The sequence below is a fragment of the Zonotrichia leucophrys genome, chromosome 8, assembly GCF_028769735.1.
Source record: "Zonotrichia leucophrys gambelii isolate GWCS_2022_RI chromosome 8, RI_Zleu_2.0, whole genome shotgun sequence".
NCBI lineage: Eukaryota > Metazoa > Chordata > Aves > Passeriformes > Passerellidae > Zonotrichia > Zonotrichia leucophrys.
Genome location: NC_088178.1, coordinates 11,433,862 through 11,458,241, shown reverse-complemented (window position 1 = coordinate 11,458,241; position 24,380 = coordinate 11,433,862). Strand labels below are relative to the sequence as shown.

General features: G+C 36.9%; 1 long non-coding RNA gene across 1 annotated transcript; it reads left to right on the top strand.

The window, feature by feature from the left end:
• Positions 1 to 1,633: 1,633 nt before the first annotated feature.
• On the top strand, positions 1,634 to 24,144 carry LOC135451265 (uncharacterized). Its single transcript, XR_010441254.1, has 3 exons — positions 1,634 to 1,704; positions 14,455 to 14,570; positions 23,609 to 24,144. It is a non-coding gene; the product is annotated as an uncharacterized LOC135451265 (long non-coding RNA).
• The last annotated feature ends 236 nt before the right edge of the window (positions 24,145 to 24,380 follow it).

Below are 24,380 nucleotides of genomic sequence, written 5' to 3'. Positions count from 1 at the left end.
TCATTTAGGTGAAGATCCACATTTTGCAGCCAATCAAATTATTTCATTAGGGATGACTGATTTACATTTAGCTTATTTTCCTAGTTATTGTTCATAATCTTCTAAATTCTAATGATGGTGTTCTAGTGAAGTGCAGAGGGAAGTAATTGCAGCCGTGATAATATGTTGAAGAATAGATTAACAATTCAGAGCATAGATAAGCTTTATGAATGCCATAAAATTAAAGACTTGTTAGAAATTTTCAGCTCTTATTTTCTTTCTTGAATCTGGAAGAAGGCTAAAATATGAAAATATTTTCAGATAGAAAGAGAAGCGAATGATGTTATTTATTAAATCATCCGTGATTCACAGTGGTTTGTTCTTCCTATCGGCTTTTTTGTTCCTCATTACTGTTCAGGACAGTTTTAGTGAAAAGAAAGACCAAGCACTGTGACATTCATTATGTTCTGTCCCTGATACATCTACGTTGGCAGATTAATCCATGTTTAAATATAAGGAATTGCTCTCTTGTATGTGCACAGATGGGTCATTGTTGTATTTTGGGGCAGAGAGGGGGAGGGGTTAGGAACTATGGAGAAGAGAATATGTTTCCTTGGAACACTGTAGGTCACAAGAAACCCACAGCAGTAGCTCTTTCACATTCTTCAGACTGTAGACACCGTAATGAAATGTAACTGTAAATATGGTGTTCTTTGGCTCTCTTGCAATCACATTGTGTTTTTCTAACATATTCCTTGACATCACCAAAAGTGATGGGCTTCTCTCTCTATATAAAGGGGTCATTTCACTGAGAATAAACAATGCACTGTTAAGAAGAGTATGCTTTTATTGTTGGTTTCCCTATATCTCAGGGATATTGACGGGTTTTTTTTCTAGTTTCACACAGATATTGATGCCCTCTCAATTCTATTCGCAGCACATAAGTGAATATTGCAAAATAAATATCTGCCTTAAGAGTCATCATTCACTGCCTTCTCTATTGCTTTAATTCTTTTGGTTTAGGTAGGTGGTTATTTTATCATTGTCTCTTTTCTAGTGCAAATCTATGTTTGCTATGAGTTTTCTGTTATATGATTATTATTAGGAAGAAGAGTGAGTTATACTGCTTTAGAGAAGTGAACTCTTCAAAAAAAGTTGTTTCACTGATGGAGATCAGTGGAATGATCTCTGCTATACAAATTACTAATCAACTCCTTTTTGTAGTTTCAAAGAAAGAGAAATACATAAATACATGCACATACACAAAATAATCACAGCGTTACTTATCATAATTCTATCTTCAAGAAGGGCAGTACACCTTTTAATAACATGAATTATAGCTTACAGCTTCACTGAAGTCCCCTAGTTCAATTATCTGCGGTTTTGAAGGATGAAGCCAAGGCTTTCTCTGACTCTCAGCAAACCTCTTTGCTCTATGGAATGGCTGTGCCTGTAGGCACAGTTTGTGGTAATTGGGAATGAGTGGGGCTGTGGCTGAACCTCATCCCCAATGGGCTACAGCTGTGAGCAGCAGGTGAGCAGCATTGACAGCAATGAGCCATGGAGTGCCCAACCACCCAAGGGAACAGAGGGCACACAGGTGCAGTGCATCAACAGGAGGGGTATAAAAGATTGGGCTAAAGAGCAAGGGGGTAGAAGCTTGCAGTCTTCTGGTGTAGTAAGGTGTTACTCTGTGTGGCTGGAAGCTTGGCATGTTCTGATGTGGTAAGGTGTTATTCTGTAGGGGCAAATGCTTAAACCTTCTGATATTGTATAGTGATGCTCAGTATATTGTGGATGTCTTGACTGCAGTATGTGTTTTTGGATATTTTCCTTTTTGATTCCCAAGAATTAGGGAGGAAAAAGAATAGTAAAAGAAATTAAATATAAAACAGCATAGTTCAATGCTCAGTAGCTCAGGTACTGCAAGACTACAGAAATATTAACATTACTGGGTTTTTTTCCCAATTGAGAATGACTTAAGCAAAACTGGAGTGAAGTTGCACTGTGCAACCTATACAGATCTAAAAGCAGGTCTGTGATGTTATGGATTGAAGGGGTTAAATGACATGACTGCTGTTTGAAACAGTCTGCTGATTTGGAAGGGGCTGTTGGTAGGTACTTGCACATCTCTTGATGCAGGATTTATCTCATTTTTGAATTATGTGGTTAACATTGACAGTTAAAAATGTCAGCTATCAAACTTGCGTCCTGTTCTTCAGCATCATGAAGATGAGAACAAATTTGTAGGATTTGTTCTCCAATGCTCTTCAAAGATAAGATCAAAGCAAGACAATAACCTGTGTTGCTTTTCACTTTAGGGATGATACCTCAGAAATGAGTTAGTAGAATTCTTCTTGCACAACTTGGTTGACAGACACACAGGATATTGTTAACAATAAGCAGAGGAAGATTTGGCACAGGGGTGGAGTTGAGGAATTTCAAGTCTTAAGAGGCAGGTTGTTCCTGCTGACCCCTGGAAATAGTAATTGTTTTGATAGAAACCTGTGCCTTGAGCTCTGTTAGCTCCATAGGAGTTAGAAGACAACTGCTTAGCAATTAGGTATGGCAGTTGAGTTTAGGCCAAAGGTTTTAGCTAAGAGCCATAATACCTTTCTGCAGGTTCCCCCAAAGTTAAGGGGTAGAAATCATTGACTAATGCTGCCATTAACTATGGGGTTTGCTCCCTTATGTGCTAGTTAACTCAAGTCCTAGTTATTATTCTAGTGATAGTGTTGGGGTTTGAGAATTGTATCTGTCACAAATACTGAATAATGCAACTATGTAAGACTGCTAAAGATGAGTAGCAGGGAGCAATTAATAGACTCTGATGTATTGTGATTTCCTGTAGAAATTGGTGCCCTTCTTAAACTGCTATTGGAAATTTCTTTAATGCTGATAGCTGCATTGTAAAGTGTTACAATTTCATTTTCCAGTTTGAATCTATGAGAAGCAAGGAGATAGAAAGGAGGTAGGCCAGTACTTTATACTAACTGGCAGAAATCAATACCTTAGTCTCCTGTAGGCTGGGAAGAAGTCTAGTATAAAAGAGAAGGTTTAAGTCTTAGAAAAATACAGGATCAACAGGTAAATTCATTTCACCCAAATGCAGAATTCTGTCAGCAATCTTTGTACTAATGAAGGTGGCAGCTAAAGCTTTCATTGTTTTCTTCCTCAAGAGAAATAGTATTTACATCAGGTGGAGAAATAAACTAAGAGTCTGTTTTTTTACAGTTAGAATTCTCTAGATCTGAAGAAGAATTTTGCTACACGAGAGGTTAGGTTTTTTTACTATGATGTGTCTGCATCCCTGAGTAATGTTCAGTTGTACAGGGTCTCCTCCAGAGAAGCACAAAAACAGTACATGTGGAAAGCAGAGACTGATACTGTCCTACACTATAACAGGTTGTGTATAAATTACAAATTAGCACTGTACTCTGCACATACTACAGAAGTGAGAATTGGGCAGATACTGTTATAAGGCTTATGTTGTGTTTTCCTCTTTCAGTCTGTGCAGGAATAATTGCTCCAGGAGGGTGTTGATAGGATTTGAAACAGATTAAGAGTAGGGCTTTGGAAGAGGATGACTAAGTGTAAAGAGCATCATTTATGCAGCATGTACAGTGTTCCCCGAAGTGAGAATTAATAAGACTCGGCTTGCATGAAGAGAAGCTGTTGGGGGTAATTGATCCTGTAGTTATTAACAATACGAGAATTAGAATTGTAAGGATTAGAACTTAAGGATTAATGTTTGAGAATCTTTAGGTTTAATCCAGTAAGTAAAACGGTCCAGGGAATGTGTTGTGGCCCTGAGGTGTTTGGCCATGGGAACAGGATTGACATAAGATTTACTGTCTAGAATCCAATTTACTGTTAGTCTCTGGAAGCTTTTTAGAGGCAGGAAAAAAACCCAATGATGCTAGAAACTGATGCTATTTGTTCTTCAGTAATGATTTACTGTCTTTCAGATTTAGATTAGGATTGTGTCAAGACTCCAGTTTACAATCAATTTTTGCAGATCTGAAGTGTTAGGAAGGCTGCTGTAAGCAGTAGGAGAGGTTGAGGTGAGGACTAGAATTCATAGACAACCTAGTTTATTGGATCTAGAGATGGAAAATGGTCTGATATCGCTGAGGTCTAGCATCTTATTTTCAGTTTGCTATCTTTCTGCCAGCCTTCATTAAGGTTGTCCTGTAAGAGATGACTTCAGGAGACTGAGTTATTGCTGGGGAATACAAAGCAGCTTACTGCTATCAGCAGAAAATGCCTTGTTTTCAGCAATGGGCATTGTGAAGGTTAGGGATAAGATTGGCTTGAACGTTAGGATGGAAAAAGAATATTTTAAAGACCTATGTTTAAAGCAAGGTTCTTCAAAGCTTGAAGGAATAGGATGTTCCATGGAATCGTCATGAGTTTAAATTCTTTTTGATACCCATGTGTATGCATATAAAATTAGGAGTTGGGGTGGAGTTAGGAAGTATCATTTGGAAAAAGAAAACTTAAATATGTGGTATAATTGTTGGAAATAATTGTTTGATTGTGCAGAGCTCCCTGAACAGCTCTCATGTTTTCATGGGCTGCTCTCTTATTTCAGGGATGCTGTAAATATTGCCAAACAGGCTGCACCTGAGGTTACAATTTAACAAAGCTTGTAGCGATCCCTCTGCTTGCTGCAATGAAAGTAAATGTTTAGGATTGGAGTTATGTTCAGTGCTTCAGGCAATAAAATGGAAGAGTCTGGTTTTCCCAGACACTGCAGGGCTTGCCAGTATTATGAGACTCTTTTGTTACAAGTGCTGGTTACGTAGGTAGCTGTTAAGGTTGGGCGTGTGGGCTTGAGAATTCTCTGGAAGAGCCTGAATTGTCAGTTGATTTTGCTTGCTGTGGTTATTGGTCTGGTTATGGCTGTGATTTAGGAAGAAATGGATGAAGGACCCTCTATATATGGATTGTCTGTGCATCAAAGGGTGAGAAGAAACAGGTATTAGCTGAACTTATTGCACTGTTTTCAAGGTTTGGGTTTACAGTTGTTGATGGTTTTGCTTACATACACATAATTGAGAGGCTTGGAAAAAAAGTTTATTTGCTTGCTTCTGACCTGTCTGTGCAGACAGGATGAGGGCATGTGTTTTGAACCTGAGCTTCCTACCCCTACTTTGATGCATAACTCTGTGTCACACAGTCACTTTCTTCCACATGTTCTACTCCTTAACCTTCCTTTTGATCAGTGTGCTTCTATATTTTTGTTTGTGAGGAAAAGTCACTGCATTTACATAAAATCTTGCCACAATTAAGGAGCACAATTTTTTTCAATAACTTTTTTTTTCATTGAGCACTGTAGCCTGATGAATTTGTAATTCTCTATGATGAAGTTCCTCCTTTCTTATTTTATATAGCCTTAACATACACAAAAGAAAGCAGTGTTTTAGTGTTGATACAGGTGATCTCTTTGAGGAGCTACTGCATATCCACATTTGTGAATGGAATATGTTCTGGCCAGAATTTTTCTGGGAATGGGTTATGTGTTTGGCCTCAGGTTAAAACAGAAAGTAAATAATGTCTGCCTATGAAGTTCATTGGAGAAAAGCAGCAATGACTGTGCTTCCTGGTGTCATTGACTTTGCTGAATCTTAATCATGACTGTTTTGTAGCATTATCTAGTCTTCCTACACCTCCCTCCCCAGAAAAATACTGCTGAAATACTGTTTTACAGCATAAAAACAGCACATCCCAATCCTGTTCAGCAAGCTGCAGGAAATATCAAGTATCCTGCAGCATTACCAGCTCAGCTTTGTCATTTGGTTCAAGTTTCTGAAGGCTTATTTCGGCCAAACTCCCCAAGCTTTCAAGGATCACCTACTGGTATTTTGTAGGACTGCATTGTGTATCTGACACAGCAACCCATCATCCTTTTAATTTGTATGAATTTCTTTTTTAAATCATAGCCTGTTGTAATTGTAATTATACTTCATTCTAGAGAAAAAACAAAAGGAACTATTGGTGTAATGTGCATTACATCTTCTAAAATATAATGCATAAGGGATACCATAGTTTTCCTCATTTTAGACAACTGAAAGTGAGACATATATACTTGATGCCATTTCTCAGTTTCTTTTTAGTTTTTTACATATTGCTATTACACACCAGAACTGCCAGAAATCTGCGTTTTGATTGCCATTTCTGAATCTTTTCCAATGGCCTACTAAAACTTGAGTCTGTTGCAGTTTTGCAATGCAACACTCTCAAATATTTGTCTTCAATTGCTGGTGTCTTTTTGGTTCCAAAGTATTGTCGTCTTTTTTTTTTTGTTTTATCTGAAACTTCCTTTTGCAGGAGACCAATTGAAACAAATACATGGGCTGGGAGAGCTAAAAGGGGGCAGTGTAGGCAGGCTCAGTTACTCACATTGGCAACTGTTTATCATATTATCAAAGAGTGTCCCTGTTCTGCTTTAATCAGTGTTGCACTTGAAGCAGTTGGCCAATATCTACATACCACAGTCCATTTTTAATTATGACTTGGGACAAATTATGAACACAGATGTTTAAGTATAAAAGGCTTCTTAGAGTCCCTCCTCTGCATTGTTTTGTGGTGTTGTTTTGTGTTGGGGGAGCACTGGTGGCCTATCTAATACACAAGGAGGCAGTGCAGGCACAGACTAATGGTCTGCATGTGTCACACCCTTGTCACATGTTTATTAGTTTTTGGCAACATTAGTGCTACCACCCTCACAGTTCCTTTTAAATAGAAGTTAAGATGTGGAGGGAGTTAAGAAGGCAAATTTCTAACAGCAAATGAATTTCTGTTTGCATAGGAACCTCATGACTGATCACTTGCTAAAGCACTTTGAAGTAGAAGAAAATTTATCCTGTTCTATAAGAAAGAACATAGAGAGAGCAAAGGTAACATTTCAGGGAGGCCTTGTGCCTCAGGAGGCTCCATTTCTTACCTGTCCAGTTTTGAAAGGATGAGGGCCAAAACATAAAGTACATCTAAGTAATAATAAAAGAAAAAATATATTAGAACTTTATAATTTAATAAATATACAAGTCCTGTTTTATTTAGCTCATTTGTCCAAAATGACACATCCTCAGAGAAGTCAGAGGTTGCTGATTGACAAGTACCTTGGAATATGAGTGGTCTCAGACTTCAAATATTTCTCATTATCCACCTCTGTTCATAAAATAATGGCCATTTTAGTAGTCCAAGCTGATGAAAATTGAATCACATGCATTAATTAGCATGCCATGTAATATGTCTTCTCTAGACCAACATTCCAGTTTTATCCCAGAAAATAAAGAAACCCCTTTGAAGAAAGTGGTTGAGTTACTTGTAGCAGCTTTAAAATTTAGGCACAGAAAAGCTTTTAATTTGAGTCAGTGCCTTTTAATTGTCTAGGATTTGAAACCCTGCTTAGGGCTGACCATTCCCTTTTGAAATGTGAGGCAGTACACAGTCCCTACCAAGCCTTAGGGACCAGTCCCAGAGCCCAGTGGGCTGGGTGTGTTAACAGCAGTTCCCAGAAGGCATTGAGTAGCTCATATGGCAGGGGATAGTGAAAAAAGGGCTTGCAGTGAAACTCCCAAATTGCCTTAAGCTTCCTGTCCATGGGCATAGATGCCTGCACAGCACAAAATGCCTCTCTGGGATGGTGTGTTTACATGTTGTTTGGGAATTTGTATGGATTTGAGAAGGCAAGTAAAAGTACTATTTTGATCATTGTTTAATGAAAAAAAGTGACTATTTTCATCTGATATTAGGACAAACAGCAAGTATATAGCAGCTCTGTGAGAATCAAAAAAGAATCAGCAAATGCAGGATGAGCAGAAATCTTTGTATACACCTTTTCGTATCTATGTTATTGTGAAACTGTGATACACCTTTTTCTCTATAATGTGTGTTAGACTAAATGATCAACATGTTAATTTCTACTTCATTCACTTTTGGTAGGGTTCATTTCCTCTCAACACTTAAAAACATATTTAAGAGGTGCTTACAATTTTCAGTAATTCTGCTGCAGTCAGTAATAATCTCAGCTGCCCATATTCTGATCTTTTTCCCGGAAGTGATTATTTGAGTCAATACAATGAAAATTAATAACTTTATCAGAAAAAAAGTCAAGTTTTGCTTTCAACATGTATCTTCAAAGCAGCAGTGGGTGTCCAAGCCCTGCTGTCTGCCAGGCACATTGCCCAAACTATAAAATAATTAGATTCATTTGTAACCAGTCTGTACTGAAGCAAAAAGTAACAAGGTCTACTACTATAGTGATGGTTGAAGAAGATGAAACGGTAGGAAATATAAAACTCTGGATTAAAATATAGCTTATTTACTTGTATCTTTAATGAAATTCAATAAAATAGGCAGTAAAAAAGAGGATAATGGAAGTTCACATCTGGGTTCTTAAAGAAATCAGAGTTCCATTACATTGCTTTTTCCACCACTCTGTTATTTTAAAACTCTTGTGATTGGACCCTCAAGATTAAAGGATTTATTGATTATCAGACTATCATAGCAATAAGTGAATGTTGTACTACATAACAATCTTCAGTGATGCTGATGAGTTCCAAATTAATTTACTTCAGTATTAAATTTGTTCTGGTAATTTTGACATGGATTATGAGAATTTAAATATTTTGCTTATTTACATAATGAAAGTTATAGAGGTATAATGAAAAACATTTTGATGAATTTATACATAATACCTTGATATAAGATTGCTAATCCAAAACATCATTCAGAAATAATCTGAACATTCCATAACGTAGTACTGTGAGAAGACTATAAAATCAGTTGCAGAATTTCTGAAATACAGTGGGCAAAATACTGAAGATTGAAATATGCCTATTTGTTTGTAGTGCTGTGAAACAGTAAAACCAGAGATCACCTGTCTGTCACAGGTGCAGTGCTGGTGCAGATTCTCGGTGTTTGGTGCGAGTAAGGCTTTGATATATTTACAGCCTCTACAGTGTACATTTCAAGTTGTGATGTATAGGAGGCAATGTTTATTTTATACTAAGGATTAATTTTTGTATCCAGTATGATTTCAGGTGATGACTGCAGTAGTGTTCCAAAATTTGCTATATGGTTTAGTCTTCTACTTCTCTGCCAAATTATGATCAGATATGAGAACAAGACTAAGAAATTGAGAGGAAAAAAAAATGACTCCAAGTATTGGCTATTATATAGGACACCCTCTATCATACTGGGATTGCTCAGAATCCCTTAGTCCTCCTAAAGACAGACTTACGGATCATCACATTTGCAGACAATAGCTTTTTCAAAGCTGAGTTTCCTAATGCCAATAGGATTTTATACATCTGTTTTATTTTTAGGTATAGAAAAGGCTCAAAATTCATTCCAGATGATATATAACAATCTTGTCTTTTAGTTTCCCCTAGATAAAAACATCCAACTTATCTTAACCACAAATACTATTTCTGTTCTTTATTTTCACATCTGCAAGCCAGCTATGATTATGATGCTTCTAGTATTTTGGCAGGTGCCTAATTTTTAAGCATCTAAATATGTGTGCACCTCATTGGGGTTTATATTTATCTGTATCTTTTTTCTCCCCAGGACTAGTTCCAACTACTACACGGTAGCTAGGCATTTCTAAATTCAGTGTATGTAACTGGGGGGTTTATATAGGAAAAGTAGAATCAATGTATATTTCCTGGGCATTTGTATGGTGCGAAAACAAATATAAACCAGAATGACATAACCATGATTTTGAGTTGGAGAAATGTTGGAGTGGATGAAGAAATCAAAAAGGATTATTAGTTCCCTGAATATGCTCTTCTGTTGGACCCAAGATGATTATGGAACTGAAAATAGCTGGAAAGACCCTTAGGAAGCAGTGAATGAGAGACTCATTTTCAGTGCTTTGCTCTTTGGGAACAGAGAATGACTAAATGAAAATGGGCGTTCAGTGATGCCTGTACTGCTAGCAGCAAGGGGAAGAGATTGATGAAGTGTTGATGCTAAAACTCAGATGAACAATTCCAGATAGTATCTGAGATAAGCTGCAGTCTTGCAGTTTTTCTGTTTGAAATAATCCCTTAAATTCCTACAAACCTGTGCTAAATTGCTTCTAATTGAATAGGTGAGAATTTCCCACCTTCTTGGATACTGACACAAAATTCTTCATGTATGTATAAGCAAGTGTCGCTATTGACTTCAGTGGGCTTGTGTCAGATTGCTACAGCTCTGAATTTGTCCTGTTTGCCTTTGGAGCCCAAAGTGAGTGCTTTGTGGATGACAAAACATCCACAGTGTAGCAAGAGAGATGCATTTTGACAGGAGTGAGAGTAATGAACAGGCAGGTGAAAATACCTGGGCATGTTGTGCTTCGTGGCAAACTTCACAGGCAGGAGAGCTGCTGCCTTCAGAATTGCCTGTGGGTCTGTCACTTTGTTTGTCTCTGTCAGGGTTCATTTATCAGAACTGCTTTGTCTCCAAGGCCTGTATCCCCAATGGCTTACCTTAGCCTGTAAGGAATTTGTGTTATCTGCTTTGAATATGTCTCAAATTCCCAAGAAAACTCTGAATCTTTATTATAAAAAGGAGTGGCAAAGAGATGGTAGCTTGTTTTCCTGTTGATTAGAAATGTAACTTTTGTTACTATAACTTTGATATGTTTCTGAAACTCACTGGACTTGCTGTTTTTGAGGGGGGAAAAAAAATACTAAATGATCCTATGAAATGAAGCTGCTAATTTATGTTTTATATTACTTAGCCTTACACTGTTAGTCATATTTTGAGATTTCATCTCAAACTGCATTGAGAATGAGGAACACAATGATTTATGGGTTGTGTTGGTGGACAGAGCAGTAGCACACTGTCACAGTGGACATTCATAACATTTCAAACACCTACATTGATCAAACAATAAAAAATGGAATGAAAGAATGTGCAGTTTGATTTCAAACATGTCAAGCTGGTACAATCTACTAACTTTGAAACCTGACCACAAGTTTGCATTACCCTCTTTTTCTGTTTAATTTCCAGCTGTGGGAGCCACAGGAATGGGCTGCAGGCATGGGAATGTTACTGCTGTCCCTTCAACAGGGAGTTTCCCTGTTCCTGACTTCCCCTCCCCAAAGGCAAAATGGTCTGGCTTGTAAAACAGTGGCTTCTTTCTATTCAGAAGACAGCAGCACAAAATGCAGGAATTATTTTGTTTTTGAGAAATTTCCCTCAAAAATAGATGTCCAGGGCTTTGCTTCCTCTCTTACTTTTTAGGCCTCTCACTTTGAAAAATGTTCATCTTCATTTCTTTAAAAATTGCTGCTTTTGTTTAATCAAATTAAAACTGTATTCTGAAGGCCATGATTTGGTAGATAACTCAGATCCAAAGTTTTCAATAGTTTGTTTAAAGAAGAGTTGTTAAACATCAAGAGTTAGTAAAAATTGAAGCCCATGCTATCCTTTCATAGGTCTGTCAAACCTGTGTTTGGGGAGCTTACAGAACCACCACAACAAAACAGCAAACTGTCTTAATATCAGTAAAGGCTATTTCATGGGAAATGATGACCTGCCTCAGAAAACAAACCCTCTCCTGCTGGTCCCTTACCAGGAAATTGGCCTGCAACAGAAATATGCTCCCTTATCCATTCAACAAATATCTAAGCATGAAATTAAAGTCTCATTTTAAGTGAAAAGAGCAGAGATCAGTGAGCTCTTGATCAAGCAGAGATTAAATAAAACCCTTGTGGAGCTCCTTGTGTAAGAGCTCCTAAGGATTCTCCATTGTTGTGGTACTGCCAGGAAGCACAAGCAGGAGGGCTGGGTGCTACAGAACATCCTGCTGTACCGTGAGACTAAGCAAGTTAAATTTAGCAGTAAGGTGTTTTTTAAATTAACAATTGAGCACTGTATTACATCCATGGTGTGATGAAAGGTGTATTGTGTCACTTGTTTGAGCAGAGCTTATTGTGCACTACACTTTATAAAAAAGACTTGATCACAGCTTACTGTGTACTACTCTTTATAGAAAAGATAAAACTAGGCCTGTTGAGGGATTTATTCAGTTCAGGTGAACTTTTTCAAAGGGAAGGGATGTTGGAGCTTCCCTGGAATTAGCTTCTGAGTGTTGCTGAGCATGCTCACCTGGCAGAGCTTTCACAGCAGCTGAGGAGTTTGCAGAGGACCTGGGAAATGCTTGTAGAGCAGGGAACAGACATGTAACTACGTATAAAGGGACGAGGAAAGCCGCCTTAGGCTTTCAAAGGAATTGCTGAATGTATAGTAATCAAAGGCTTGAAAACTGCTGGACATGGGAGCAGGATTTGAATACACAGGCACCAAGGATAGGAATGAATTGTTTGTGAATTATTTTCTAAACCTACCTTTTTGAACAGATCTGCATTATGTGTACTTGAAAAGCCACTTTGCTTCAGTTTGGGTTCTACTAAAACCTAGCTTAGGAATGGAAACCCTTTAACCACTTTTGAACTCCTGATTCTAGGAAGGTGCAAATAGTTCTGCCTTCAAGTCCTGGCTGGCTCCCTGACCTATCACCCAGGGTTATAGAGGCCTCCTCTAAAGCAGGGACACTAATTCTTGTGAAGCTAAGCTGGGTCTATCTCTCTTTGTCTGGCTTTTAGCATAGGGCTGTTGGTGTTCCTATGGTGAGTCTGAGTCACTACAAACTCCAGTTATCACCCATCTTTCACGATTTCATTTGCATTTGATTTTTCAACAAGCTTCTCACAACATGGCTGTAACACTCCAAACATTTGAGCAGTCTCAGACAGATTTGTCTTTGAATGAACTGCCATACAAAAGTGCAAAAATGCACCTTTATATATTCTGTGCCAATTATGGAACTTCACCTCACAGTTATGGTAGCCTGAAGACAGAAAGGACAAGTTTTTACCCTTTGAGTTTGAGATAGTAACTCAGAGAATTTCCCCTTTTAAATTACATTATTCTCCTCATCATAGCTCTCACACCTTGTTTCTTTTGGTCTAATAGACTAAGTCCTGAGATGCTAGAATTTAAAGCCCAACATTCTTATGTAGAATAAAACAGATCAGATTTATTTTCAAAACCTGTAAATAGCATTTCTAGGTTATATTTTTTTATCCTAAGTCTGTAAAATGAAACTCAGACTAAGGCAGTCTATTTTTCAATCACAAGAATTTTCAAGTGTAATTCAATTTAAGTGTGTTAAGTTGAGGAAAATGCCTTAAAATACTAAATATTTGTTTTAAAAGAAAATCCAGCTGTATGGTTTATCATGAAGTTTTCATCACTCCTTATTATGCTGTAACTTGATGCTAATTCCTGCTGTGGTAAATCCTGAAGACTTCCCTTCCTCTCTGTGTATTTTGATATCTACTGTGAAATAAGTATCCAGAAATCAGCAGCAAGGAAGATGGCTAATGAGAAGGTTGAGTTCTAAAACACAAATATCTCTGTAAGAGAACTTTAATTCAAGCCATGCACAGTATAATCTCATCCCAGTGCCACTTTTATTTACATGCTTGCTTAAATAGACTTATGTCCATGTAAGTCATCAATAAGTGATATCAGAAGCACATGATTTCGTCTTCATTAGCTGAGATTATGCTGTTCATTTTCTCACTATAAATCTAAGAACATCAATGCATCAGAAGCATAGAGGCTTTTTTCCTCATATTCTTACCATGATAGATTACTGTAAGCGTATTATGAATTCTCTGTCCCTTGCTAATCAATTTCCTAATATCAATTTCCCTTTTTGTCTATTGCTCTTGAGTTAGTATCAATGAATGCACATCAGAATACACAAAACAACTCATTCAGAGGGCTTTCCCAGTATTTTGGAACTTTGACATTTTACTGCCATCTTTGTAGGAAAGGAAGAGGTGGGTGGGAAACACTAAGATTTGAAATATGCAGATGAAGGAAGTGTAACAAATCATGTAGCCATAGGCTGATATTGTGGATATTTTCTAAGCTGGAAGAGTATGAGTTTATCCCTATAAACTCATGTGATAGTAGTGTTGTGATAATAGGAAAAAAATTAGTAGATTCTTGCCTTGTTCAGTAGTGATGAAAGCAAATTGGATTGGGTAGTTAAGCCCACCAGGTTTTCATGCAAAGCAATAGTGAGGGTTCTAAACTTGTATTTTACTAAAAGGCCAAATAACTGAATTTAGAAATTGATAAAATCAAGATTGTGAGTGGTTGGAAGACCTCCCTAACAAACTGGGCAAATTACTTACTCCCTTTTCTAAGTATTAACTGGATTTTCTGTTCAGGTCTGAAAAATATTTCAACCACTTGTGCTGTATATATAAATTGAGTCAGACTCTGCATTCCTTTAACTTCTTGCCTGGTCTTTCTATTCACCTGTGGAAGGTTTGGAGACTGACTCACAGTGTGATTCTCTAAACAGTGAAGCACAAATCTCCCTTGGGAGTGCAGAAAATGCAAGGCACAGCTGTGTCTGTCAGTACAAGTAAACTTTCTTTCCCTTGCTGCCAGGTAGGCATCCCGCTAACCCCAGTTAAGCTGTCAGAATCTCTGGATAAAACTTCCCAGCCCTTCCTGATGGTGTCAAGAACATGAAGTCATGGTACTGTAAAAGCATTTTGAATAGGGTAGGTGCAAATTCCTGCTTTCCATTGTTTTTCTGTTCCGGAGTAATGTTCTTAAGTAATTATTATAAACCACAAATTTCAGGCTGTAAGACAGTATGTTTCAAGCACAGTGCTGTTTTATCTCCAAGGTAATGATTTCACAGAAGTTATTTTTGTGGAATACACTGGCTGAAATTTGAATGTTCAAAAGACTTTGTATAAACTTTCCTCACGCTAACTTGTACTTTCACATTCAACTAGTTAAATTTATCCCTGGGATGGATGTATATTTAAGTTGGAAATTACCTTAAAATAATAATGACCTGAAATGGGAAACTTAGATTGTGTAATGTCTTTTAGTCCATTCAAGAAGATTAAAATGGCAATGGGAGTAGGAGAATGTTGGTAACTGACAAAAGGAATTAAGAATGGGTCATGGAGTATGACCCATTGCCATCAAGAAAGAAGGAAAATGCATGATGAGTTGTTTGAGAATGGGGAGGAACTGACCATTTTGTGGGAGCTAGTGTGATAGTACATGTGTCTTCTGGATGCTTAGAAGTTCTGGCACAATTTCCTTTAAAAATATTTTAAGGGGAAGGCTTTGGTTTATTTTTAGTTTTTTTTTTTTTTATTCTTTTAGTGTAGGATAGTACAGAGGTAGCCACATCATATTAAGGTACAAGGACAGAATAATACACACATGGAAGCCTTCGTAAACACGCTATCAAACCTACACGTGGTTGATTAATTTCAGAGTTTGTTGCTGGGCTAAACACAGGGTCTCCAACTTCTGAAACAAAAGCTCTGTTATGAAGCAAAAGAAACAGCTCCCTGAGCTCAAGCCAGCTGAGTTTGTTATATTCAGTCCAGACTGCTTTACAACCAATAATTTTTCTAGTTTATGTACAGTACCCTGCTATTTCCAGAGGCATGGCTTTATTTGACTGTCCACCTAGGATAAAGTTTAACTTAAACTTGATGGTGCCAAATATGGCAAGTTGATCTTATACCTCTTTGATATCCCATTTTGCAAAGCCAAAGTAAGCATTACCAAGCTCTACAATTGTGGCTTACCACATTTACCATTAAATGCATCATTTTAAAACTTACTGTGGCATATCAAAGCCATGTGATCATTGAGATGCACAAGACCAAAATTACAGTGACAGTCATATCATTATATACGGTTTCCTGCATTTTTTATGCTGTCATGAAACACAAAATGGATGCTAAAAAACATAGATCAAGCAAGAGCAAGAAAAACATTAAAGCATTAGGAAAGCATCCCTACACTTGAGAGGTTAAGGAATGTGTAAAACTGCAAGAAAATTAAGTCTGTTTTAAATTTTATCAGGCCTCGTGTCAAATGAATTCAGTTGTTTCTGTAACTGAAAGATTGTTCCAGAAGTCCATCCTTTGATATTAAAAAGAGCCTTGTAATTTTCTGGCTACATTTATCTAGGGCTAGTTTATCATATATTTGCATAAAAAGTACTTGTTACTTTTCTTGGTATATTGATGGTAAATTATCATATTCTCATTAGCATCAGCTTTGGTAGACTGAATCAGGCAGTACTTGTTGTAATTTCTTGTAAAAATTCTTCCTATTTTCTCTGTTACTTTTTTGCATCCGTTTCATTTTGAATACATGTTCTGAAAGCAATGCTTAGGGTCTCTGGGTAGAAGACTTTACATGAAATATTTCTGCCTTATTGTTTGATAATAAATACTGTTTGGCTTTTTTCTTCCTTTTTTTTGTCTTGGTGCAAACTTCATGCTGTAATGCAAGTCTGGGATACTTTTCCTGCCCTCAGCAGAGATTCTTGTTAATTTGACGAAGTATACCAAAGCTTGCAGCTTGGGCCCACATGCTTTATTCTTCTGGACCTTTCAGGCATGAAGGAAGCTATGCAACAAGTCTCACAAATATTCTCTATTTATTAAGATTTACTCTCGATTTGCACTATTATTCACAAATGTATGGATGAGAAAACTTGAATGCCATTGGGCTTATACACCAGCTATATTAAAATGCAGAAATTAATTAAAATGTGAAGGAAGAAAACCCCAATCTTCCAGAAGACCCACATGTCTGGATGCAATAATGAACTAGAGCTAGACATTGTTTGAGGCTTAAATCCCACTAATTATTTTCACTAGGAAGTATCTTTTTTTAAAAGCTTTAGGATTTTTAGCAAAGTTCTTGATATCATAGGGATGCTTGTTTTATTTTGTAAAGAAAAAAAAAAGAGATCAGTTCTATTTGCAGTGATTATTTACAGGTGGAGTATGAAGACATTTATTAGATATATTTTAAGTCTGAATATGAGAACACTGAATGGTTGGTGCTTTAGAGAAGGGAAACCCCTTCATCCATGTCATTCCCAAGCTAACCCATCTGTCAGCTTGAGGCAGGACAGAAACCTTCTGCAAAGACAGTAAGAAAAAAAATGGCTGAGAGTAAAAATCTATTTAATGATTCTGTCCCTACTGTTGTATGCTGCAGACTTCATTTTTTTTGAGTCATGAACTGCCTCTGTCAGGCTAAATTGGATAAATTTATTACTAAAAGGTTGTTTTCAGCATCAAAGACTAATTATTTTTAGTTTTTAGCTTTTCCCACACTATTCTTCAATATTTCTTCTAAAATAAATAATAAGACAGCATGGACTATATGAGCTGTATGTGAATGTGCCACAGTGATATTTGAAGATGAAATATTTTAGATGTATCACAAAGTATGTATGTCTTAAGAACAGTATATTATTTCCTCTTTTGCTATGTTGACTCATCTTAGTCAAATACCACAAGACAGTCTTTCTTTAAAGTGTCACATGAATTAAAAGCAGTGGCTTATAGATTTGAAGAATCTATAAGAATAATTTATGAAAAAAACTGATTTTTAAATATAGCTTGTTTGTTATAGAAAAGAAGAAAATACCATAGAAAAATAGAGGAGGGAAAACCTATGCAAGTAAAAGAAATTTCTAGAGATGGACATGGGGAAAAAGGGAAAAATTAGAGGATTGATACAGAAGAAGAAATGAAATGTTTTGCACAATATATTTTTTCCTTAGTGAGGTACTAGACTTTGCTTTAATGTCTTTTTTGTATCTGTAGTGTCAGTACTGATGCAAAACAAATTTCTTGTCCAACTTTCAATGAGTGAAAGAGGTGCTTGCTTTTGTAGCCAATCTTTTTGAACAGAAAATATTCCAATTTCTCAATTATTTGAGCCATGTGCTGTTTGTAACAATAGCAATTTGACATAACTACTGTGTGATTCATATTTAACTTATGCTGTATAATGTGTATGATTTTATTACTTCCTTCATAAATGTAGAGGAGTTCTGTGGTGCTTTAGATAAAAGTGACAATTCTATTTTTTTCAATATTTCTTCAGTTTCTTTTCTCTGTGTGTATGTGAATAGCTACAACTTCAGTGCTTGTGCCAGCCCTTCTTGAGTTACTGAACTATCTTAATGCAAATCAAGGCTTTATCACCTCAACAAGGCAACTTTTCTTGGCCTCAAAAATGTCAAAACACAGTAAAAGTTGTAGGTTCTACTGGCACTGACCTGTTATTCATAACTTCCTTTGTCCTTGGACAAGTGGAACAATGTCCTATGGCTAGAACTATGCTGGGAAGAACTGAGCTGGTTGAGTGACAAGTCACTTCAAATACTCCCAATGTTAAGATAAATTAGTTATTTCATTTATTAATCAAATAATTTAATACAATTCACTATTAGAAAGTGGCCTGAGTTATTTTAATCCACTGATTTACAGGTATGGGTTTAGTCTCATCATGCAAACTTTTTTTGCATAAAATCACATAATCAATCATGATCTTTAAAAATTGAAATATTATATTTTAAAAGATTGTCATCCATTTGTTTCTGTCTCCACATTAAAGCTAGAACCATCTCAGGTAGTCTAAAAATAAGATTGATGCAGACAGTCATCTTGCTCTCTTAAGCAGCTACAGTATAAAATACAATATTGTCTAATTTCTTGCCTGCATAATTTTTCTCCTACTTTTTTCTGGTAAATGATAATGACTCTTGTGGGTCTAAATGTCTTCTTTGCAAGGCTTGCCTTCCTTAGTTGTTCATATTGTCCTGTCTCTTGGAGCTGTGCATTCAAAGGAAGGGGGCCCTTGCTGTAATAAAGAACCTTCATTGAAGACACTCTAGGATTACCTGTTTCTCTTGCTTTCATATTTCATAGAGCTTCAGTAAGAGGGAAATGTAAAACACCACATTGCCTTTTTGTTCAGTAAATATATTGTTTTATTCATTAGCAGTGTTAGTTAAACCGGTGAATTTGGAGAGCATTTGAAATGCTAGCTGCCTTTGCTGCTTGGTTGCCTTGCCTATCTGTCTGTGGATGTGTATATACATCTAGGCTCTCGGTGGTTTCTGTTACTACTGTATCTGCATCACCTAATTCAAAACAGACTTGCTGCTGTTTTCAACCAGAATGGGTTTGTGGCTTAGTACGTGAAATAGAATTGACTGCACAAATGTGAAATTCTGATGCTAGACATTCCGGCTAGGTCTCTATAGACAGGAATGTGCATTTGTCTGGGCAAGCATTATAGTCCTAGGGGTGCTTAGCTATTTTAGTGACAGCCTGAATATGTTGAAGTTGTTTGATTTAAAAAAAAGGCATTTATTTTAAAGAAAAGACTGCCTCAGCACAGCTTCAGCATTTTTGCAGCGTAAATCTCATGCAAAACTGTAGAAAATGTAGTGAAAGACTGAAAGAATAAAATTTCTTATGCATATGAAGTGTGAATATTAAGTGAGCTGTAAAAACTAAGAGGACTGTTTACTAGCAAGGTAAGTCCTAATGAAAGGATCTGATGCATAGATTGCTCCTAATTATAACCTATTTATGATACTGAACTGTATCTGCTAAGGAAGGCAAATGTATTAGGTCCGCAAATCCCCTAAAAGTCTTTAAAATTTAAAGCATGAGGTGGCTTATCCTATCTTCAGTCCTCTCTCTGCTTTTGGAGAAAGCAGATAGTTCACATTGCTCTGGTAGTGATGAGCGCAAGTCACCAGTACAGCCACAAGTGCTTCATAATCAAAGAGCAAGTTGTTAGACTGAAATTGTCCCTGTGAGGAAGGGATAATCTCTCCAGCAAGGTTAGGAGAGAATGAAGAATGAGGGAGGAGAGATTCCTGCTCTTGGATAGGAGAGAGAGAAGGAGTTTAAACTCCTCTGTGACAGAAACTTCTCAGAGTGGACTGATGAGACTTGAAAGTTCAAGTACTTAGGTTTTTTTTTTTTTCAGGACTTTATTTTCAAGTTTCAGAGTATAGAAAATATCTTTCCTTTAGCCAACTGCCAAGAACTATCTCCTCCCTCTACCTGAACCAATTTCAGTCTGTCCTATTATGGCTTTGCATTCTGGAGCTGCCTATAAAACCTTCAGTCATTGTTCCCGGGGACGGGAGCAATCAAGTCAACCTCCCTGATTGACACACAGATGTAGCATGACCACATCATCCTCCAATAGAAAATCAGCTGAAAAACACTTTGTTCCTTATTCCTGCCCCAGGTAGTGCCAGGGATCTTCTCTTGCCAACTCTTCTGCTTTTCTCCATCAGCCTGAATTGGTGGTTCTCCTCTTAGTCACTCTCAAGTCCTGGAATATTTTTAGAGGTTCCCTGCCACTCTTCTGATGGCTTTAGTTAACTCCTGGAGCAGGGTACATAGTGTGGGAGATAACAGGCCATAGACTGACATGCCAGAAATAATAAATTTCTGACACTTTCTGTTATTTCAGTTTATATGTTGGACTCTTGTAGCATGAATGGCTCATCACTTGTTTGAACCAGTTCTTACAAATAATGGAATTGAATGAAATTAGAATAGCACATGCTCAGTTCTGTTTTTATCATTGGCATTAAACTAATTTCCAAAGTAATGTGTCAGCTACATTTTAATTTGATTTCTTTTATATGAATAAAGAGATTTATTTTATTATGAACTGAAATGAAAATGCTGAGGAAAAACAGAGCTCGTGTTTATATTGTATTATGCAGTAAAGCATGAGGCTCCTGAAAGACAGGAAACTGATTGTTTGATTTGGTAATTCTCATTTTTTCCATTCTGAAACGCTATCTGCTCTGAAGACCTTTCTTGTGTTCCTTTCTGGAACTGGATATGATTTCCTGTCTATTGAGGAAGTGTACAGTACCCGGAGGCAGAACAACTTAAGTTAAAGACTTAAAATTTAAATCCTGTATGATCATTGGGAAAACTGTATCATGCAAAATCTTTTTTTGGTATCTTTGGAAAGCAGCAGGATGTTTTTTTTGTGTTCATATGCTATTGCATAAAATGGAAACACAGGTAAAGTGTCAGATCCATGATCCATCTAACCCTTTATTCTGTCCCAGACAGTGGCCAAGAGTGGAAGCTCACAGATGTGTGAGAACATCTCTCGGTGCACTGTCCCAGTTTAAAGAAATTTGCTATTGAAGAAGTTTCCTCTTCAGAACATCTCTACTGTCATGTTTGAAAGCTGCTGACAAACCTATTTTTTACTAGTTTGCTTGATTCATTTTGAATCTGTATATTTGCCTTTAAAATATTAAGGTTATAAATGCTACCATTTCGAGATTCAGCATGTGAAAAAATATTTCCTATTCTTAACTTTAAATCTACTGAATGATTACTTCTTTGTGTGACTTTCTTGAATGATAAGAAACACTGAGAATTAATTTCTGACGTTTTTCTCTATTATAATGTTTAATTTTCACATCTAGTGCAACTCATATCAAAGCTGAAGTTTCTAGATCTTTTAAATTTATCCTTGTTCGGAAAACATTCCATACTTCTGCTTGAACTGGTTAGCTAGTGTGGTAATGAAGCATCCTTCTGTGAAAGGTGGTCACAGAAGTAGTAGCAGCAGTTTTGATGTGTGTGCTAGGGTTCTAGTCAGTGTTGAATGATTGTTTATCTCTTTTAATTTTTGTCTTTGTCAGCATCTGAGTATTGAACTATAGTTTTCAGAAAATCATGCAGAGTAATTCTAAGATGTTACATGCATATTTTAAGCAATACACACAGCCTGAGAAACACAGGTCCCTTTACCAGTGCCCAAATGTTCTGCCCTCTTCACACAGTGAAATCACACTGGAGCCCTGTGTGCAGCAGGGGAGGGTTGGTATTTAACACAGTGGAGCTCTGACAAGTCACAGTTCTCATGGGCGCTGTAGAATTTGAACTGCAAAAAGAAACTGTTTTTCTAGATGAACAGTTTGAAACACCTCATACTGACTGCAGATTTGCTATGACTGCTTTCTAGTTTTGATTAGCCACAGAAAAGCTGCACTGCTGTAATATGGACTTAAGAAATTTAATACTCCTTCCAGGTTATCTAATGCATGCCAGTATATATAACAGAATTTTTCTGTGATAGCAAGCTGTTGAGAAAGCAGTTTGGAAACTTTCTGTCAAAACATTTCTAATAAACTGATACATACTTTAAAAGCCTGTTTTCAAGAGCTGGTTAGGTGTTGCTATGTTAAAATTATATTCCAGGCTTTTTTCCCCAGATTTATCATTCATTGATGTAAATGCATGTAGAAAATTTTCAGAAAAAATTAAGATGTAAATGGATGCTCATGAACATGTACCTCAAACTGCATCCAAGCCAAATCATTGTAAGCATGCATACTGCTGTTAGTGAACTGATTTCTTGGTGTCAATAACAAAAAAAAAATTATTCTAATCCTTAATACTTAGTGTTTACCAGTAGCCTATTTTATGATCTAACTGCTAATTCCTAAATTACAAACTCGAGAATAATTTCCTCTTATTCCAGCCAAAGTTACTATACTTAACCAGTAAGTTTCTAACCACATTTTCCTCTGTGCTAGCTGCATGAAAATAAGGCCTTTTTTGTAAAGCTGCATATTTAGAGAAACTCCTACAAAATTGCCCCTGTATTAATAGAATCCAGAGCATTCCTTGGTGGTGGCTCAGCACATTACCATGTGAGTTGCCTGCCCTTGAAAAGGCATAATTTGATCTTAACAGTTTTCCTGAATTCTCTGGTAGTTACAGAGAACAAGTGACCACAGTTCAGCTCCTCAAGCTGAAAGCTGAGATTAGAACCACAGTGGTGCTGACTTATACGTTTCTGAATTTCAGCAAGAGAAGGAAACTTCTTTCTTGCTACTGAGTCTTTCTGATTCTAGTGAAAAGCTGGAAAACTGAAAATAGCAAAGTGGTCCCAGATGGGTGGATTTTTAATTTTTTTTTTTATGAGAAGCTTCTTCAGTCTATCAGCTTCTGTAGCTATCTCTGTGTAAGGTAAAAGGCTGGGTTGTGTGCTAGTGCCAATAGGGATGTCTGGTGAACACTAGGAAGGACAGCATTAGTACTCTTGAGCCTATAAAAATTATACATTTGAAAAATATCATCAGTATTGTTCAGATTTGTTTTAGCACACTTTATTTCTGTTGTTAGAGATAAATCTTAATCACCAAGGAAAGGAGTGGTAGTAACTTAAGTGATATCCAAGGAATCAATTTGCCCCAAACCGAAAAGATTTAATAGAAGGTTGGAAAGCCTAAAATAAATTCTTCATATCAGCTTCTCTTAAGTGAGAGAATGGAGTTCAGAGGCCAGATGCTGATCTTTGCTCCAGTAGGGCAAATCCAGACTGGCTATCTGAGAAAACACTAGAATTGCCAAAGACTCACATAATCATGAATAAAACTAAAATTTGACCAGTACAAACTTTATTAGGATGGAGTGTATCTTATCCTGCTAAGTTTGTTTCATACTTCTTATGTCCAAACATTGGTTTGGATAAACATTGGTAAATTCTATTTGTAGTCATTGCTGCAGGCTTTTCCTTAGGTTGATTTTTTTTTTTTTTTCTTTGAGCTGGCTTTGACTTGTCCAGCAGCATAAGGGTGGCCTGCTATTAGGTCTTGATTGTGCTTTATTTAAGTAATGATGGCTTTTGGATTAGTGAGATGATGTGAAGTGGTATTATTAATGGACATTGACCAGTAACAAAACAGAGCTGCTTAGGCAGATCTCCAGTTGGCATCGTGAGGCACAAGTTGGAAGCCAGCCTGGAGCAGAGGAGGAGGGAGCCTCAGCAGGACACAGCGCACAAGACGTCTCTGGCAAGCACATACGAGGAGCAGCTGAGAGGATTTGACAGATGAGCAGAGATGGCAGATACTGGATCTCCCACCAGGATAAACAGAATGCCAAACAGATAAACATGGTTTATAGCTTACCTGTGCTATAGCTAAGCAATTTGGCATAATTGGACTGGATAGTTATTTACCTCATAACTTTATATTGCAGAACTTTCTTATCAAGTCAATCTTAGCAATTTATCTCATAAAAAGGATAATATTAAGTTAAGAAGAAAAATATTTTTGTATATCTACAATGAGAAGTTGCACAGCATGCATAGTACAGTTTATGGAAATATCATCGTTTAATCTGCTTTTCAACAATTACTCAAATTAGAGACTTATTTAACTTGGTAGTTGAATTCAACCCAATCTCTGTCTTTGAGATAGTAAAGCCTGCTGAGAAAGGAATTAGTGTGGTTTTGTTGGGGGTTTTGTTTTGGTTTGTTTGCCTTTCTTTTTTTTAATTAAGAACTTTATACTGAGAAAATGTTTGTGTGATCCTTTTCTGGAAGTTTGCTCTGGGTTCTTTTCTGTCCGTGCAGGCCTTGCACTTGTGTGAGCACACACACAGATACACGAACACAGCAACATCTGCAAGGCAAGCAGTCTTTGAAATGGCAAAATTGAACTTGTAATTTATTTC